The sequence below is a fragment of the Plecotus auritus genome (genome assembly GCF_963455305.1).
Source record: "Plecotus auritus genome assembly, chromosome: 6".
In the NCBI taxonomy this organism is placed as follows: Eukaryota; Metazoa; Chordata; class Mammalia; order Chiroptera; family Vespertilionidae; genus Plecotus; species Plecotus auritus.
In genome coordinates, this window is record NC_137773.1 from 47,904,512 (window position 1) to 47,924,884 (window position 20,373).

The following is a 20,373-nucleotide window of genomic DNA, read 5'->3' on the forward strand; positions in this document are numbered from 1 at the left end:
CCACAGGGATCTGGCCTAAACCGGCAATTGGACATCCCCTGTGGGGTCCCAGATTGGAGAGGGTGCAGGCCGGGCTAAGGGACACCCCCCCCCCGTGCACGAATTTCGTGCACCAGGCCTCTAGTATGTAATATAATTTAGGGATTTCTTAGTCTTAATATTTCTTAATTGATTTGTATACATTTGCATCACCTTTGAATCCCTATTAAGTATTATAGCTTCCTTTCTCAATGCTCAACTTATGCTCTCAATATGGGCACATGTTAAACTCAGTCAATTAAATAATGACATTACTTAATCATTATAATATATATGATTCATATACATTACAGTTTATAGTATACAATGGAATATTAATCTATTAAATATCTCTTATTCAAAAAATAATGTTTTAATTATGCAAATAAGCACAGTATAACTAGTTCATGAAACTGACATCACATTCTTACAATCAATGTATAGCTTTTTAATTACATATAATATGCTTCATATCTTGCCCTTTTATTATAATTATGGAAACATTATTTACCATTTTTGGACTTGGGACTTGAAGTCTTGGTTTTGACGATTTTTTTCTATAGTCTTCAAGAAAGCCATATCACAACTCTATTTCACATAAATTAGCTATCACAGCTGTGAAAATACATTATGCATAGATTTTTATTTAGTTGAAATACAGCATGTAAGCTATTATAGAGCCATCAGTTTAGATTAGTCGGACTTAGTACATTGGCTCCATGGATAAAAGAGTCTTATTTTTCTGATGTTCTTAAGTTTCTCTAAAGATTTTCTGATCTAAACAAACTCCATTCTCCTTGTTAAAACTGAAGGACAAAGGGTTGCAAAGATTGAACTCCATTGGAAAAAAAAATTAAACTGACTTTAGTTTCAGCTAATATAATGTGGCATGGAGCTGGCATTTAATTCCCATTTGTTTACAAATACCAGACAATATGGAGCTTCTGAAACCTCAGGAGGGATTCCTCTTAGAACAGGGAAACAGATTAAAAGAAAAGTAAAAGTCTCTTTTATCTTTTTCCACTTTTGTACTCAAATTGTGACATTCTAACTCATTGTATTTAATTCCAATTCTTTGTGCTAGAAAAGAAATTTGAAAGCAAATATTTATTTGACAAAATAGGGAACTTACAGAATTAGGGAACTGTCTAAATGGGTAATATAGTATTGACCTATAATGATTAGTTGGATTTTGAAATTACATTATTCGTATTTATTTTAGTAAGAAGCTATATTTTTTTTTGAAATAAATGTGCAATAGTATGTGGGGAATTCACTCAGGACTGGGGGACAGGTGGAATAAAAACCCCAAATTGACACCAGATGACTCAGTTCTTCATAGGCTGGACAGATATGGTTAGCCACAGCAAATAACGAGGATAAAACTATTGTCCTCTACAGGCATTTTATTGCTACCTCTTCTCTGTAACCCTAGAACCTCCTTTAAACGAGTGTTTTGAACATGAAAGTTTAAAAGTTTCATGCACTTGCCCACACAGAACTTTTCCCTTCAAAATTCGGGAATGGAAAGTGGCTTGAAGCCCTGTGATGACAAAGGACCAGTGCCGATGGCCCTGAAGTTCCTGGGATTACTTTGTAAGCATCCTATCTCCACATCTCTTGTATTTCAATTTGTCTATGACAGCATCTGAAATTTTTTATAACTCGCTCCATTTATAGATCATGGCATGGAATTCCAACTTGTGAAGTTAAAAAAAAAAGGAATGTTGGCCAGCTTATTGAAAGCCACAAAGCATATTTGGTTGTCATGCTGTGTAATATTATTTTTGGTAACAAGGCAACTTTATGTTTAGGTATTTAATTTTAAGGAGTGAATTTTAAGTTTTAAAAAATGTTCTCTCTTTTGACTTCATTCAAATTTTATAATGATTTTTTTTTACTTTCATAAGGGCTGTAGTGATTTTAAAGCCTCATGAAATATTTTAAAAATATATATTAAAAGTGAAGTAATTCTTGATTTTATTTGCAATCTTCTAATAAAATATTCTGTGAAAAATATCAACACATAGGATATGATATGTCCTGTTATGATTCAAGATTAGAAGTGTACTAAATCACTAAGTCCCATCCCTTCTATAATATAAACAAATTATGGAAAAACACATACTTTAATTCTGAACTTATATCTATAATAATAAAAGCATAATATGCTAATTAGACCAGATGTCCTTCCGATGTCCTTCCGGTGAAGCCGGGGCTGTGAGGGAAGCCTGGGTCCCGGGTGCCAGAGGGAAGCTGGTGCTGGCAGCCGGGGGAAGGAAGGCCTGCTCTTTGCATGAATTTTGTGCATCAGGCCTCTAGTATGTCATAATTCTTTAACAGTGCCTCCTTTTATTTCACATTTCATGTACTTATACCTTGTATTTGTGCTATATTTTCATTCAAAGAGTATTTTTAAATGGAATTTACTTCTAACAATAGTTTATTATGATCATTTTTATTCCTGCTTTACAGATGGGAGACTGTTTCTATGAGGGTAACTGATTTAATCCAGGTCACATAGCTAGTAGGTGGCATTGGGTGCTCCAAAGTGAAGCCCCACTTATTATCCTGGAATAGTCTGTCTTCTACTGACGTTGCTTCAGTACCCTTTTATTTTACTGTTACTGTTTTCTTTAAGCATTAATCCAGCACCCAACTGAAAAGAGCAATGTGTAGGAGACTATTCAAAGAAGTAAAGCTTACTCTTCAAAATTATAATTGCTTATTTGTGTAAGCAGGCATGAAATGTGTATCTATTTATTTATACGCTCCTCACAGAAAGAAACCATTTGATACAAGTAAGTAGAAATAAAACACAACTGCACAACATAGGACCAGAGGATGTAAACCACTTAATATTTGTTTTATAACTAACACAAACTGATCATCATTTTGGGGTTTGAATACAAATATATCTCTTCTCTTGTCCAAATAATACAAATATATCACTTCTCTTTTCCTGCAGTCTTTAGTGGCAGGAAGCACAGCACCTCCCTGCTGAGCCCGTTCTTCCCACTCCATCTCTAAATGACTAGAGAATCAAGAGTTTGGATGTCAAAGGGATTGAGCCATCTTTCTGACAACAAATGTTAGGCCAAGAAATGATTATAAAGAATGGTCTGGCCCTGACCGGTTTGGCTCAGTGGATAGAGCGTCTGTCTGAGGGCTGAAAGGCCCCAGGTTCGATTCTGGTCAAGGGCATGTACCTTGGTTGCGGGTACATCCCCAGTAGGGGGTGTGCATGAGGCAGCTGATCGATGTTTCTCTCTCATCGATGTTTCTAACTCTCTATCCCTCTCCCTTCCTCTATGTAAAAAATCAATAAAATATTAAAATATATTTTTTTTAAAAAAAGGTCTGTCCTCCAGAACCTAGAATTCGGTTGCTGCCTTGCTCAAAGAGTCCCCATGTAACCTTGACAGCTCTATTTCATTTCATAATTTGCAAATTTGCACCATGTTACACAGTTAGAGCACTCTGCCTGACCGGTGTGGCTCAGTGGTTGATCATTGGCCCATGAACCAGAAGGTCATGGTTCGATTGACAGTCAGGGCATGTGCCCTGGTTGAAGGCTCGATCCTAAGCAGGGGCATGCAGGAAGCAGCCAATCTCTCTCATCATTAATATTTCTATTTCTCTTTTCCTCTCTCTTTCCCTCTAAAATAAATAAAAATATATTTAAAACAATTTTTTCTCAAAGTTAGAGCAATCTTATTTCACCTTCATATACTTAACCTTATCCTCAAAACAGGGTATATTGCCAGGTACTTATGCCTGCAGATAAGGTACTTACGTCTAGGCTTGTTCCTACATCATGCCTGAGACTGGAACACCCACAAAACCTAAGCCCTCGGTGTGATTGCAGATCACCAGCCTAGACGGCAGCTTCCTTTAGGGGAAATTTTCGTTTAGGAACCTTGATGTATATTTACGCCCAAGATGAAACTCAATTCTAGTCATTACTAACGTTCAAAAGGTTCTGATACTATGAATGCATTTGTCAAAACAAAGGGGTCATAATTTTATTCAATTTGTTTTATTAAAAAAGCTCCCCAATATAGATCCAAAAACATTCCCCCTCCATATGTACGTACCAGTAGGTAAGAGAGTGATAGTTTCCATCAAGCCACCGATGATTCTGTTACACGAGACAGTAAATTTCTACAGGCTTTCCATTGTGGAAATGAGTCTTCGTGCTGTGTTTTTTGCCATGAAACAAAAATACGTTACAGCTAGAAGATGCCTTGCCTGAGCAAATTGCACAGCAGGTTCTACTTTGTTGTTATTAATTCAACACCCCCTACCCTCAGCCCACTCAACCCAACAATTCTCAAAGGAAGGCAAAATCCCTGGGAGGTAGGACAAACTGAAATCATAAGTTATGCTCAATAATTTAATGTTTTATTGTATTTTATTATAAAGATTTTCACAGTTGAAAGAATTTTATAGAAATGCCCTGTACACCCACCATATGAATTCTATCATTATCACTGTACTATATTTGACTTGTCATATATTTATTAATGTCGCCATTCCTCTATTCATCTATTGACCAAACATTTTTTTCCTGGTGCATTTTAAAATAACTTGCACACGCTTTCCCCTCAAGATGTCAAAATGGACATAATTAGATAGGCTATTATATTTGTTTATTTTTTCTTATGTTGTAAAAATTAGTATAATACGGAATGCAGGCATTGTAGTAAACATTTTCTGAGCTTTGCCATCCACCTACGTAAAACACCCCCCTAGCAATCACAGAATATCATCCTCACCCCTAGAAAGCTGCCTCTTGCCCTTTCTTAGTCAATCTCTGCTACAACCCCAGATAAACACTGTTATGGTTATTTTCTACTATAGAGTCAATTAGTCTGTTATATAAGTTCATAAATATAGAATGATCATGCAGTATGTACATTTTCAGACAGGTTGCCTTCATTTGGTCTAATACTTTTAAATTCTTTTATATTGTTGTCCTTTTATTGCTAAATAAAAAAATATATATCATTGTACAAATACAACATAGTTTATTAACTTTTCTGTTGATGGACATCATAGCTGTTTCCAGCTATTCGCTCTTATGAAGGGGCTATTATAAACATCCTCATATGAATTTTTGTAACTTTTGTTTTCATTTCTTTTAGATAAATACCTAAGATTAGAATTGCTAAATCATAGGGTAGGTATTTTATTTTAAAATGTCAATTTTTCCAAAGTATTTTGTAAGTGACCAGAGTGTGTGGAACTTCTGATTGTTCTACATATTTGCCAATACTTGCTGTTGTGAGCTTATTTAATTTTAGTGATTTTGGGTGAATCCATAAGTGTAGTTCATTGTGGTTTTAATTTGTCTTTTTCTGATGTCTTATGACACTGAGCTGTTCACACTTTTTCATATGCTTATTGGCCGTTTGTATATGTTTTGTTTTTTGTGAAGGGCTTTTAAAGGTGTTTGTCCATTTTATTATTGGTTTATGTTACTATACTTTGTCAAGGATACTCTCACACAGACGATCACTTCTTTATTTTCTTAATGTTTACATTTTACATGTTTTTAAATTTTGATATAGTTTAATTTATTCCTTTTCCCTTTAAAATTATTTATTTCTGTGAATTATCTGAGGAATATTTACCCACCCTTCCAAATCAAGAGAACATACTCATTCATAAATTTTCCTCTATAAGTTTTATGGTTTTAAGCTTTATGTATAGGCCTATGGCTCCTTGTCAATTTAATTTCATTTCTGTAAAATGTGAGGTAGGCAACATATTATAATGTTCATCTACATTCTAGTACCATTTGTTGAAAAGGCTTTTCTTGCCCCGCCAGCTTGCTTTGGAGCCTAAGTTGAAAATTAAATGACCATGTATGTACGGGTCTATTTCTGGGCTTTCTATTTTGTTTTATGAATGTGTAGATTGACTCTTGTATTCAAAATCACGTTCTCTTGTTACTATGACCTTACAGTAAGGCTTAAAAACAGCCAGCCTAAATCTTCCAGGTTTGTGTTTTGTAAGATTGCTTTGAATATTCTAGGTCCTTTTCTAGTCCATAGACATTTTAGCATTAGATTGTCAGTTACTAAAAAAACAAAAAGACAAAAAAAACTTGCTGAATTTTGATATGACATTGCACTGATTCCATGGATTAATTTCAGAGTAATTAACATCTTAACAATTTGGAGTCCTAAAATCCATAACAATGACTTGTTTCACTATTTATTTGGATCTTCATTAAGTATAGAAGTAAATCACATATTTTGGTGGACTTCTAACTATTTTCCTAACTATTCCTAACTATCCTATACTAGTGGCCCACTGCATGAAATTCGTGCACAGGAGGGAGGGTGTCCCTCAGCCCGGCCTGCACCCTCTCCAATCTGGGACTCCTCGGGGGATGTCCGACTGCAGGTGTAGGCAGATCCCTGTGGGATTGGGCCTAAATCAGCAGTCAGACATCCCTCTTGCAATCCGGGACTGCTGGCTCCTAACCACTCACCTGCCTGCCTGCCTGATGGCCCCTAACCACTCTGCCTGCCATCCTGATTGCCCCAAACTGCCACCCCTCTTGGCCCAATTGCCCCCAACTGCCCCCACCTGCTGGCCTGATCTCCCCCAACTGCCCCCCATGCCGGCCTGCTTGTCCCCAACTGCCCCACCTGCCAGCCTGCTCACCTCCAACTTCCCACTCGCCAGCCTGACTGCCCCCAACTGCCCCCCACCACCAGCCTGGTTACCCGCAACTGACCTCCCCTGCCAGCCAACTTGCCCCCAACTGCCACCCCTGCTGGCCTGATTGCCCAACCTGCCTCCCCCCTCCCCCGCCGCTGACCTGCTTACCTCCAACTGCCCCCCTTGCCAGCCAGCTTGCCCCCAACTACCCCCACCACCCTGATCGCCCCTAACCGCCTCTGCCTTGGCCCCAGCACCATGGCTATGTCCGGAAGGACATCCAGAAGGTCTCCCAGTCTAATTAGCATATTACTATTTTATTAGTATAGATCACAAAAGGCTAATATGTAAACAGATCAAACAGTGGCACAACCAAACAACCAGTCGCGCTGATCCCAATCACTCGATGCCAAGCGGGTGCAAGCGGCGGCTGCTGGCCCCAATCGCCCCTGAGGGCTTCTCCACCTCCCCCTGCTCCTGAGGGGGTAATCAGGGCAGCAGCTGCCACTCACACCTGCTGACAGCACCAGCCCCACTTACACTTGCTGCTGGCACCAGCCCCAATTGCTCTGCACCATCAGCGAGTGTGAGTGGGGCCAGTGCTGTCAGTGCATGAGAGCAGCGGCAGTGGAAGCTGGGCCGCGGCGGGAAGGGCTTGGCGGGGGCGCGGAGGATGTGCCGAGACCCGGCCCTGTGCCCACCTCAGTCTCATGGCTCACAGTTCCTTTCAAGGTGTATGAATTCGTGCACTGGGCCCCTAGTGTTTTTAATAGTCACACAAAAGGATTTTTATATTTTTATTGATAATATACAAAAATATAATTTCTTTCTGCAATTAATCATGTATCCTGACATCTTATTAATCATGTATCCTGATTAGTTGTAGTAATTATACTGCAGATTCCTGATGATATTTTAGGTAAATAATATACCACCTGCAAATAAGTTTACTTTTTACTCTCTTATGTTTGTATCTAGAAAAAAGTCTATTTCTAACTTTTTCAAATGGCCAAGATCTCCATAGAAGTGTGAGAATAGAAAATGTTATTCTAAGATGCTACAGGTTTTAATTTTGAAGATACGTCAAATTTTATCAAGTACTTTTTCTCATTTATTGAAATTTAATTTGTACTTTTTCTTTATTTTGTTAATACAGTGAACTACATCAATTGATTTTGGGAAAGTTCAATTGATTTTGCATCTCTATGACAAAATCTATTGGCTATGATGCATTACTCTTTTATATATTGCTGGATTTGATTTTTTAAAACATTGTTAATTTTACATATAACTTCATGGGGCATATTAAAGTCTAGTGATTATATATATATATATATATATATATATATATATATATATATTGATTTTTGAAGTGTTACCTTCTCCTCTAAATTGTAAATCAACTTGTGTAAGATAAATGTTACTTTTCCTTTAAATGTTTGAATTTACTAGTGATGTTGTCACAATCATAACTAACTAGTTATATATATATATATATATATATATATATATATATATATATATATAGTTTTTGTTAACCTCACCTGAGGATATTTTTCCACTGAATTTCAGAGAGTTAAAGGGAAGGGGAGAGACAGAGAGAGAGAAACATTCATGTAAGAGAGACACATTGATTGATTGCCTCCTGCACACGCCCACAACCAGCCATGTGCCCTTGACTGGAAAAGAACCTGGGACCTTTCAGTCCACAGGCCTATGCTCTAGCCACTGAGCCAAACCAGCTAGGGCACTAGTTAATATTGATAACAGGAAAAGGAGTAAAGGGAAGGCCAGATATTATAAGCATGGTCATCTGGGAAGTTGCACCAGGGAGCTGCATGTTTATACTCCTAAGGGAACCATCAGTTCATTCCCTGCAAATCACTGGGGGAAGGGGCCCAACAAAAGGGGAAATGGATGCGTGCACAGTGCAGTCCGGGTGATGAAGTAACCTAGGGAAGGTGCTTGCCCTTCAGTCTAACCTGGGGAAAAAAGATAACTGGCCAGAGGGTGGAGCCACTGCAAGCACCCGAAATCCTGCAGGATTCACTGGTTAAGCTCCTAGTTCAAACCCTCAGACAAATGAATTCTCTCTCTCATTCCTTTTGTTTTGCTCCTGGTTCCTTGCACTGGTTTGCTCCATGACGTGGGCTAGTCCACCCTGTGGCCTTCGAAGCCACGTGGTTCCTGGCCATGTGAACCCCACATGCAATGGACTGCAGCTGGGAATACAAATTAAGCCAGCCAGGCTCGGGACTGGACTGTAACATGGAGTGAATGTCTGGGCAGTGGCTTTGATCTTAACTCTGCAGAAGACAAAATGGAACTTTTTCCATGGGGGACTGAGGGAGATGGGACCTTAAAGGGGAATTCCTTTAATGTTCTCTCATAAATAAAACGTTCCATGACACCTCATCTTCCCATGGGGACCTCAGGAAATTCTTATTCCTGTGGCACCCCAAGAGCCCACTTCCACCGGCAACATGTTGGGACACAGAGGACACCCTACCAATAACAATACCATCTGGTCCTGAAGTTTTCTTTTCTGAAAGTTTATAATAATGCATTCAATTTATTCACTAGACATAAATTCACTCAGATTTTGTCCTTTATTTCTTGTCAATAAGTTTCATTTTATAAAGAAAATTATTTGTTTTTTAAAAATATATTTTTATTTATTTCAGAGAGGAAAGGAGAGGGAGAGAGAGAGAAACATCAATAATGAGAGAGAATAATTGATTGGCTGCCTCCTGCATGCCCCACACTAGGGATAGAGCCATTAACCTGGGCATGTGCCCTGACCAGGAATCAAACGTGACCTCCTGGTTCATAGGTTGATGATGCTCAACCACTAACCCACCATGGCTGGGAAGAAAAGTATTTATTTGATTTAAGTTGGCAGAAAATTGTTCATAATGTTCTCTTTATTATTCTCTACATGCCTTTACTACTTATACTTTTAACCACCCTTTCATTATTGATATTGGTAATTGTTTTTTATTTAAATTCTTTATTGTTGAAAGTATTACATAAGTCTCATTTTCCCCCCATTGACCTCTCCCTGGCTGCTTCCACCCCCCAGCACATGCCCTCACCTCCCTGTCTGTGTCCATTGGTTATGCTCATATGCATGCATACAAGTCGCTTGGTTGATCTCTTACCCCCTCTCCCTGTCTTCCCTCTGAGGTTTGACGGTCTGTTGTATGTTCATAGAAGCACAATTTACAATAACTAAGATTTGAAAACAACCTAAGTGCCCATCAGCAGATGAGTGGATTAAAAAACCCTGGTACATCTACACAATGAAATACTATGCTGCAGTAAAAATGAAAGAACTCTTACCATTCCCAATAGCATGGATGGACCTGGGGAGCATTATGCTAAGCGAAATAAGCCAGTCAGAGAAGGATAAGTATCACATGATCTCAATCATTTGTGGAATATAATGAACAAGGTAATTTGTGTTTTTGTTATCACTTTTCTTGATAAACCTGTTAGAAGTTTATTCATTTTGTTTACTGTTTCTATGTGTATGTTCTAGCAGGCATTTAACTTTGTCATTCTCAAAATGCAAATACTGTCTCTTAGGCAACCAACACATCCCAGGTTGGTTCTTTTGTCTCCATCTGGAGTCTGTCTCTAACATGTACTCTTTATAGAAAGTCAAAAATATTTACTCTTTCTACAAACTTTAGAGATCAGCTTTGCTAAGCACAATCTAGAATATAGTATAAACTTCTTAAGCTGATTTGTTTTGCTAATTTGAAGAGTCTGGAGCATGTACAAATTATTGTATCTTGTAAACTGGTGGCAGATAATACTTCTTCCTATTTAGAAAGCAACCCTGTAAGTATGTATTTAGTTTTACTTCCCTACTCAAGCCATTGAATTATGAACCATAAGGCTTTTATTATATCATAATTATTATTCTATTTCACTGTATTTAATTCTAGTTTTTATAAAATATTACTAATAATGCCTCCAGCTCTCATAATATTATGTTAACATGTCTAAATATAATTTTTAAAACAATAACTTATTTCCTTTATGGTATGAACTTCCCTATTTAGGATAAGGAGTGCTTTTTTTTTTTCACTAGTCCTGTATGCCTTTAGTTGTATCATGTCTCCTATTTGCTGGTATTTAATAATGTATATTTAAAAGCACATTACCTATGGATATAAGGAATCTAGTAATGACATTTCTTATAGTGAATGATTAAACAATTCATAGTAATATATTTCTGAGGGCAAGTTTCTCTTATAATTTTCATTAGTAATTGATCAGACAGACATTCCTTAATGTGCTCCCTACTATTGTTTTTCCCCAGTAACCTTCATTATTGAGATGAGTTGGGGGTTTAAAGAATAAAAAAGAATAACAACAGGAGGAAAGAAAATTTACCTTAAATGTTCATCATCATTCAGTGAACTATTTAGGTCAATAAAGAAAAATAAAAAGTATATATCTCCCATAAATAAATCTTAAAGCTATAGTATTCTCTTGAAAATGACTTGAGTGCAGTCTTTTTAAGGAGTATTTTGTGAGTATTTTACATATGAAACTCAACAGATATAATTTTTCTTTTAGATATTTATTAAACTTGTCTATTTGTCTGTCTTCATTTGGGAAGGCCACATGGGAGTGAAGTGAAAAAGACTATCTGTTTCACTAATATAACTATTATTCATATGTTATCCCACTTTTAACCTCTAATCTTAAACTTCATGTGAATATTAGCATTTGTAAAGTTGCAGTGTTTCATATCTATTTCTTCTCACCAATTTCCTTTCTGAGAAATTGATTTACCTTTTGCAGGGTTAGCCTAAAAAAATTCACAAGATACAATAAATCCTTTTAATCTTCCTATGTCCACATTTGGCCTTAATCTCCTTGTTCGTTTGGGGGCACAGATACCCAGAATAAAATTTTATTTTTCACATGCTGTTGATTTCATATTTAACAACTCAACAACCTTTTGCTTAAGATTAAATGCTTCATTGCATCTATAGGTAGTTGCATATTTATTATGTCCAAAGCAGTGGTATTTGAAATAAATGGAATTGAGTGACTCTGTGAAATAGATTCCGAAATCCATATATTGTTCGTTGCTCCATCTCAAAGGAAAAGAAAATAATTTCAATCCCCACTGTGAATAGAGCTGTCTATGTGAGACATACAAAAGCTATGAAAGTGGAGGGCATTTTAATACTGGTCATTGTGACTCAGTTCCTTTTTTGCTGTTCATCTGAATTCTTGGAATCATAGAATGATTCTTCATATTTTTTATTATTTTCCTAAAAAAGAAAAGATATATTTCTCTGGATTTTTTAAGTCCATGTATTACAATTTCACATCTTTGAAGTCTACTAGTTAATCATCTTTGTCCTATGACTATTTACCAAAATATGTTGGATATTAAACATATATACAAAATGTATATATAATACACATATAGCATATAGTATATACACTGGCCTCCACACTTTTGTGAGATAAGTCCCAGGACATGACCACACCTAGGCCTTTTTTCTTACTCTTCACTCTACCTGGAATTTTTCCTCAAAATATACCTATGATTTTCCCCCTTCTTTTTGAATGTCGCTGCTAAAAATTCCCTCATTAGAAAAATAACCTGTGACTCATCCTTGTTCCCTATTGCCTTCCTTTATTATGTTATCACAGTCACCAGTTACAAACTAAGATATAAAACAACAACGACACACCTTTCTTCATTTTCCTATAACTGCCCAGAGTGTATTTTGAGGGAGGAAGGAATAAAGGTAAATTCCAAAGCAGAACACTTAAGTCATTTCCAGTTAAAACTTATTCATATTTTTATTTCTTTTCTTTTCTTTTCTTTTTTTATATTTTTTTTTATTAAGGTATTATATGTGTACATATCTTACCATTGCCCCCCCCACTTCCATACATGCCCTCACCCCCCAATGTTTTGCATCTGTTGGTTACTTTTATATGCATACATATAAGTCCTTCAGTTGATCTCTTATTTCCCCCACCTCTCCCTAACCTTACTGCTGTAATTTGACAGTCTGTTTGATGCTTTACTGCCTCTGTATCTATCTTTTTGTTCATCAGTTTATAATGTTTTTCATTATCCCCAAATGAGTGAGATCATGTGGTATTTTTCTTTCATTGACTGGCTTATTTCACTTAGCATAATGTTCTCTAATTCCATCCAGGTGCCTACAAATGGTAGTAATTCCTTCTTTTTTATGGCAGCATAGTATTCCATTGTGTAGATATACCATAGTTTTCTGATCCAGTCATCTGCTGATGGACACCTCGGCTGTTTCCAAATCTTAGCTATTGTAAATTGTGCTGCTATGAACATAGGGGTGCATATATCCTTTCTGATTGGTGTTTCTAGTTTCTTAGGATATATTCCTAGGAGTGGGATTACTGGGTCAAATGGGAGTTCCATTTTCAGTTTTTTGAGGAAACTCCATACTGTTCTCCACAGTGGCTGCACCAGTCTGCATTCCCACCAGCAGTGCACGAGAAATGATCCAATAAAAAAATGGGCAACGGACCTAAATAGAATCTTTTTGAAAGAAGACAGAAGGAAGGCCAAGAGACACATGAAAACATGCTCAAAGTCACTAATTATCCGAGAGATGCAAATCAAAACGACAATGCGGTACCATCTCACACCTGTCAGAATGGCTATCATCAACAAATCAACAAATGACAAGTGTTGGCGAGAATGCGGAGAAAAAGGAACCCTCGTGCATATTTTTATTTCTTATTCATTACAGGTTGAACATGGTCAAATTATAGGTATCTCCTTCCTGCTCTAACTTCTGAGGCTCCTAGAAGTCTTTAGCGATCTTATACTCTTCTGTACAAATATCTCCTAGTGTGTATAGTGTGTACAATCATCCATGTGACTTTTGGACTTCATCATTCCTGTTTATTAGCTGTTGATTTTTGTCACCAGGGCAGGAGGTGAGTGGGGGTAAGAGTGGAAGTGTGTCATTGAAGCCACTGAATTTCATCTGGTGTCTTGTTCATACTCTAATATCTGAGGCTATAATGGCCTTGTCATAATTATTAGACCATGTTTAGGCTGAAGTCTCCTCCTCCAGCTGTTTTGCTTTTCCTTTTCAGGGACATGAAATGTTGCTACTGCTCCTCTGTCTTTGACCTGCCTTCGGGGCCTCAGACTGTCATATCGCCTTCCCTGGCTCTGATTTCACATGCATCCCTCTCTATTCTGTCCCCACACAGGGGCACCAAGGATTCCTCTAGCGTTGGGTACCCTCTCGGAGTTCCAATTCTGAAGGGAAGGATTAGTAGCAGATACCCATCAATCCACTCCTAATTATTAATCCTTAAGAGTGCCATCAGTTTTCTGTTTTGAAGAAAGTTCTCCTTGCTGAGAGGTGAAAGATTACCTATGATAAGAAATCACTGGGGTGGAAAATGTTGATATGAAAATGTTGTACATTTCAGATAGGCTGACACATATACAGATAATAGTTATGATATATTACACTATGTTTTCAGTTGTGAAAAAGAAAAAAAACAACAACAACCTTCTCTAATTCTCCTTTATGCCATTCAAGATTTCTTTGCTCAGAGAATGGCTACCATATTCTGGGAGCATCCACATGACTTAATTAGAGTGAAGTATCTGGTCGCCAATCATTCTCTAGACCAGTGGTTCTCAACCTTTCTAATGCCGTGACCCTTTAATACAGTTCCTCGTGTTGTGGTGACCCCCAACCATAAAATTATTTTTGTTGCTACTTCATAACTGTAATTTTGCTACTGTTAATGAATCGTAATGTAAATATCTGTGTGTTTTCCGATGGTCTTAGGCGACCCACAGGTTGAGAACCGCTGCTGTAGAGCCTAAGACCATCGGAAAACACACAGATATTTACATTACGATTCATTAACAGTAGCAAAATTACAGTTATGAAGTAGCAACGAAAATAATTTTATGGTTGGGGGTCACCACAACACGAGGAACTGTATTAAAGGGTCGCGGCATTAGAAAGGTTGAGAACCACTGCTCTAGACAAAGCCCTTCTCAGCAAAGTTATCTTGCATATCTTGCATACATCACTGGATCACCAGGGATCCTACCAGGGCATCCAGTCATTGATGCAAAGTACTGCATCTTCACTTTACACATTATTTCAAGGCAGCAATTTCTCTTACCCCTTTTGCTCCTCTCATGGTAGAATACAGGCACTTATTTCTTCCTACACTTACTGAAGCCTCAAGACACTAACTTATCTCGGGCTCTCTCTGACCAACTCCTCTCTTTCCCATCTTCTTTCAAGAAACCAAACATGCATGCCTTTCATCTGGTTGTCTCCAAGTCCATCTGAATTTCTATCTCTGTCTAGGATTCGTCACATGGGGGCAACTCTTTTCCATTTTTCTAAACTGCCAATGTTGCTTGAACTTCATTGATACTGAGAAATGTGTTTTTCTATGAACAAAGGTGAAGCTCAGCCGGCCTGGCTCAGTGGTTGGGTGTCTACCTATGAACCAGGACGTCATGGTTCAATTCCTGGTCAGGGCACAAGCCAGGTTGCAGGCTTGATCCCCAGTAGGGGGCATGCAGGAGGCAGCCAATCAATGATTCTCTCTCGTCATTGATATTTGTGTCACTCTGAAACAATAAAAGTATATTTAAGTTTTATCTCAGTTTGAGAATTCTGCTCAAGGAAACTTTTTACTGACTCTGAATTTATGACAACTTCTTTGTTGCAGTCTTGCATATTACCAATGTAGACATAATCTTTGTCCTATATTTACAAATAGTGATATTTTTTTTTTAGTTGTTCTGAGTTTGAATTTTAAAAATAATTCAACTCAATTACAATCAATTATTTGGTTGATATTTGACTTTACTAATCCTATATTATAAAAAGCCTGTGGTCGTCACGCAATCATGCTGTAACTACCGATCAGCAGGAGGATGCATGAGCAGCAGGCGTGTGCCAGCGGGCAGGGCTGTGCCAGCGGGCAGGGCTGTGTGCACTGTGAGGTGCACGTAGGTGGGCAGGGACTTGATGTTGCATCCCCATGGGCGCCAGCGGGGACTTGACCAGGAGGTGCATCAGGGGAATCCCCCGGTGCCAGCCCCTAGGGGTGGGACTCTGGGACTCGGGGTAGTCCCAGGGCACTGGCTCTCCAGGGACCACGTGGTGAAGAGGGCACAGGGAATGGGTGCTGGGCAGGCAGGGGCTGGGAGCACAGCACGGGTCCCCAGGTAGCAAGTGGGGGTGCTCCCGCCATGGGGGGGGCACTCTGGCCTGTGGCGGGGGGGAGGTAGTGCCAGTGGGAAGGGCACGAGCTGGGAGAGGAATTGAGGCAGAAGGTAAAAGCTGTTACTAAGGGAAAGAGCCAAAGAGTTTGGAGCAGCCAACGGCTCAGACACTCAACACTGGGGAGAGAGGAATGGGGACCAGCCAGGCAAAAAATGAGCTCAGGAGGCCGTGGCAGTGGTGGCGGCAGCGGCTTGGGGAGAGCGTGGGCGGGGCCATGTGATTTTGCATGCTGGGCTTCTAATATAATATAAATTCAGTTAGAACAAAATCCTTGTCAAGTAATATTTGATCAAGTTTTACTATTGTTTTCCCAACATTTAGTGGAGTATCTGAAACATGATGGGCTCTCAACAGACAACATGGGTAAGAAATGGACATATGTCTACCTTCTTTCATTCCTTCTTTCTTCAGTCCACACTCACCTTTCATTTACTCGAGAACATGCATAATATTTTCCTTTCTTTGCATATTCTTTTCTTTTTGGCCTAGCTCCATCTATTTCTTCAAGCCAGAGTTTAAATATTAATTTTTCATGAAGATATTATTGGATCAAAAATATGAAATGGGTTCACTGATATTTCTTTCATCTAACATAACACACATTTTACTCATAGCAATTGTTTCATATCTCCATTCCTCAATAAACAGTAAGAATCTAAGGTGTGAAGTATACCATTTTGAATGTCCCACACCCAGCACAAAATCTGGCACCTCCGGAGATGGTTGCTCCTCATAATGCTACTTATGATTGCAGGGTTTCAGAATTAATATATTACAGGGGAATTCTTACAGTGAGCTACATTTGAGCTATGTCATCAAAGAAATGGCATTATTGACACAGACAATCTAATGATATTTCTTATATTAATGCTAATTAAAGAAATAATTATCTTGCCCAGGAAGGTAAAAAATATTGCCCAGGAACATCTGAGAAGCCACCCCCTATAACCGTTTGTTCTCCTAACTTCCAGCCAGACATCACTTGTTTAACACAGCCCAATCATTTCTATTGCATATTTATTGTGCAACTTCTTTGTAATACTCATCCTTCAGGGTACTTTATAAGATAAAAGAAAGTGTAAGACATATGCACTGACTTCAAAATTCTTATGGTTATGTTGTTGAAACAATACAAACTTACATTACACTGGTAAGGCCAAAATTTTAAAATGTAAAACCAAAGAGCAAGTGGTATGGTAGTTAAATGTAGGAGTTTAAAGAATAAAGTGGTCACTAGAGGTCAGAAGAGACAAAGCAAATCAAATGTCTTGAAGGAACCAGGACTTGAGCTTGTTCCTGAGAACTGAATTCTATTTCATGGAAAGGAGAAGGAAGATATTCTTGGATAATGCCTACACAATTATTGAACCACTGCAAAGCAGCTACTTCTTTTTTTTTTTTTTTTAAGAGCATCGTCTCTGCCACCTGCAGTCATAGATATGCGAAGTCATCCCCAATGAAGTGATATTATCTCTTGAGGGCCCCTGCTACCCTGTTACCATGAACATTTCAGGTATTTCTTCTTAAAAATAAATTATAACATATTATAAACATAAACTTCATTAAGATTGATTTAATCCTATTTGTGTCTCTGATAACCAGAACAGAGTACATTATTTATTGATCTCTTATCCACATTCTTCTACTTTACTATTACAAAATGATTTCTAACTTATAAAGAATGACCCATAGGGTCAGATGTCATCTCCTACTCAATAGAGTGCTAATTCCTGTTACTAAAATGGTCTCCTTATCCTAGAAATGTAATGCATATGTTGCTTATTATAGTATTGCAATAAAATATTGATGTGCTAATACCTTATCCACTTAAATGATATGAGGCCAGGGGTACAAGAAGAAGGCTAGTCTATTCAGAATTTCATCACAGGAGGATATTTAAAATGCAGGGGCTCTGGATGGAGAAAAGAGGAATGCCCAGCTGTCATTCATTCCAAGGATTTTACTCTAACAATGTTTGTGCACCTTATAGTCTGGAAGGAACTCTGAAGTAGGGATTTGAAGGAAAAGTTGTTTCAGTACATTAAATGGGCCATATTAAGATCTTTTACGTGATTATCATTTTATGCTATGTATTATAATTTCTTTAATTTATGTAGTAGCTAATATTTTTAGTAGAATAGCACAGAAATTATAAAATCTGCTTTAGATAGTAATTGCCAACTAACCAAGTTAGCCCATTGTAGGTGGCAAAAGTCTTTAGTATTAGAGCCAGATAGAATCCCTTCACCCACATATCTATGCATATGATTAGCTGAAAGTTGTAAATTTTTTAAAACTGCAAAATAATTTATTGAAATGATTTAACCATTTGAAATGAGAAACACACATTTCTAAATATATATATATATATATATTTTTTTTTTTCAAAGGCATGGAGTAAGTTCTGGTACAATGCTCTGATTTTCCTCCCTCATATCTTAGTGTAACTATTCCACAATAATATTTTTTTTCTAATTTGTTTTTGATGTTTCTTTTTCAAGGTTATGGGGATCCCTTTGTGAAGATTCAAGTAAAGTTCCTGTGCTTTGCTGTCTAGACAGGATGTCAGCCTCAGGGAGTTTTAGTCTTTGCTTGTGTACTGGGTCAAAGCACAGTCTTTAAAACACCACTGTTTATCAATTGTCTTCTGCAGTCAGCTTCATTTACCTCCAATGTATTCTATGAAATGCTGACTTCCTGTTTTACTATCTAAGGGTAAGGCTGTATCTCTTAGCCTCTGACTCAAACCTCAACTTTCCCAAGCACTGTGATTGAGGGAACTCTACCTGCGGGTTGTGGTCTTACCTCCCAAACTTGCCTTCTGCTTTCTATAAGAGTAAAAGCAATATTTTTAAACTTTTGGGGTGGAAGCAAGTTTTTTTTTTTTCATTTAATAAGTACTGACAATAATTATCCTGTTCTTCCTTAGCTCCAGAAGCTGTCCTTCCTAATGAATTAACTAAACCTTAGTCAATAATGATAGCTCTGAATCTTTTGTCAATCACTTCATGACCAGTTTTATGCAAATTACCTTTTCACATACATTACTATACCTGATATTTATCTGATGTTAGAAAAATAAAAAAATACATATGCATACACATGTGTGCACATGCATGTACAAACACACACACACATACACACATTTCTTTTTAATTCCTTGTTTTGGGTCTCTGTAAAACTATACCTGCAGGCCAAGGTATCTGGGACTATTGCCTCAGATGGGAAATTATGCAGCAGAATACAGAGAATAGAGTAAAATTATACACTTCTAAGTATCTAAGCAGCCTTGAAAAGTAGGGTTTTGATTTGCAAGGATAAATCCTTTTGAGAAAGAAAAGGTTTCAGAATTCAGATAACTTGTTTTTGCATATCAAAAGCAAATCCCAAAGGAATCTGGTTTAAGGCTTCTGCCACTTAAAAAAAAAAAAAGGAAAAGCCAATTTCCCCCTTTCCTTACTAAGCAAAACCAGAAAAAAATAGGGGAAAGCCATGAATTATTTGCTGGTATGAGTTCAGAAAATGCGCCTGGTCTATAAGACACCCCTTCCTCAGGCAGTAGGAAACAGTAAAACCCCAGACTGGATTTGGTTTGAATAAAGAGTTCCAAGAGCTCTATATCTCACTTATCGATGCCCTGAGAAATAGAGTCTTGTAGAGAAATGTCTTGTGGCAGCATCCTGGTCAGGCAGGATTATTGACACAGTGTCATGAAAGTCTAGGCAGAGAGGGCCTGAAACAGCTCCCAGTGCATGTGGCTCAAATTAGGAAGAATACTCAAATGAGAAGGTGACCATTTATGATCAAAACTGGGAAACTGTTGAGAATTATAGAATGCATGATTAATAATTAAGTCAGCATAAATCAACTAGTCCAGGGCAAACCAGGACATATAGTCAGCTTAGAGAGGAGCCTGAAAGTTTCAAGAGAGAGCTCCAGAGGATCCAGTATGAAATCACTGATGGTGTAAAATAGAGTATATGTGATCTGGGGCTATGGATATCTCATCAGATGCCAGAGGGAACAGGTACTAGTAATGAAATATCATGGAGAGAACACAAACATCTTAAGATATAATACCATTGGACAGATGATGACTACACATATCCAAAGATTCCTATATCCTAGGTAAGACCATAAAACATAGAACATAGATAAGGAAGTAGAAAATAAGAAAATTATAAAATAGGCTATGAACACTATTCACTGTTTAATATTAAGTCTATACTTAATAGCCAACAGTTATATGATGACTTGAGTCAGAATTATTCATAGAAAAATAAAGTCTTATATTTATTGAGTTGTGCTTTTGGCATGATAATAATTTATATAAATTATACCCATAAACAAAACAGAACAGAAAATATTA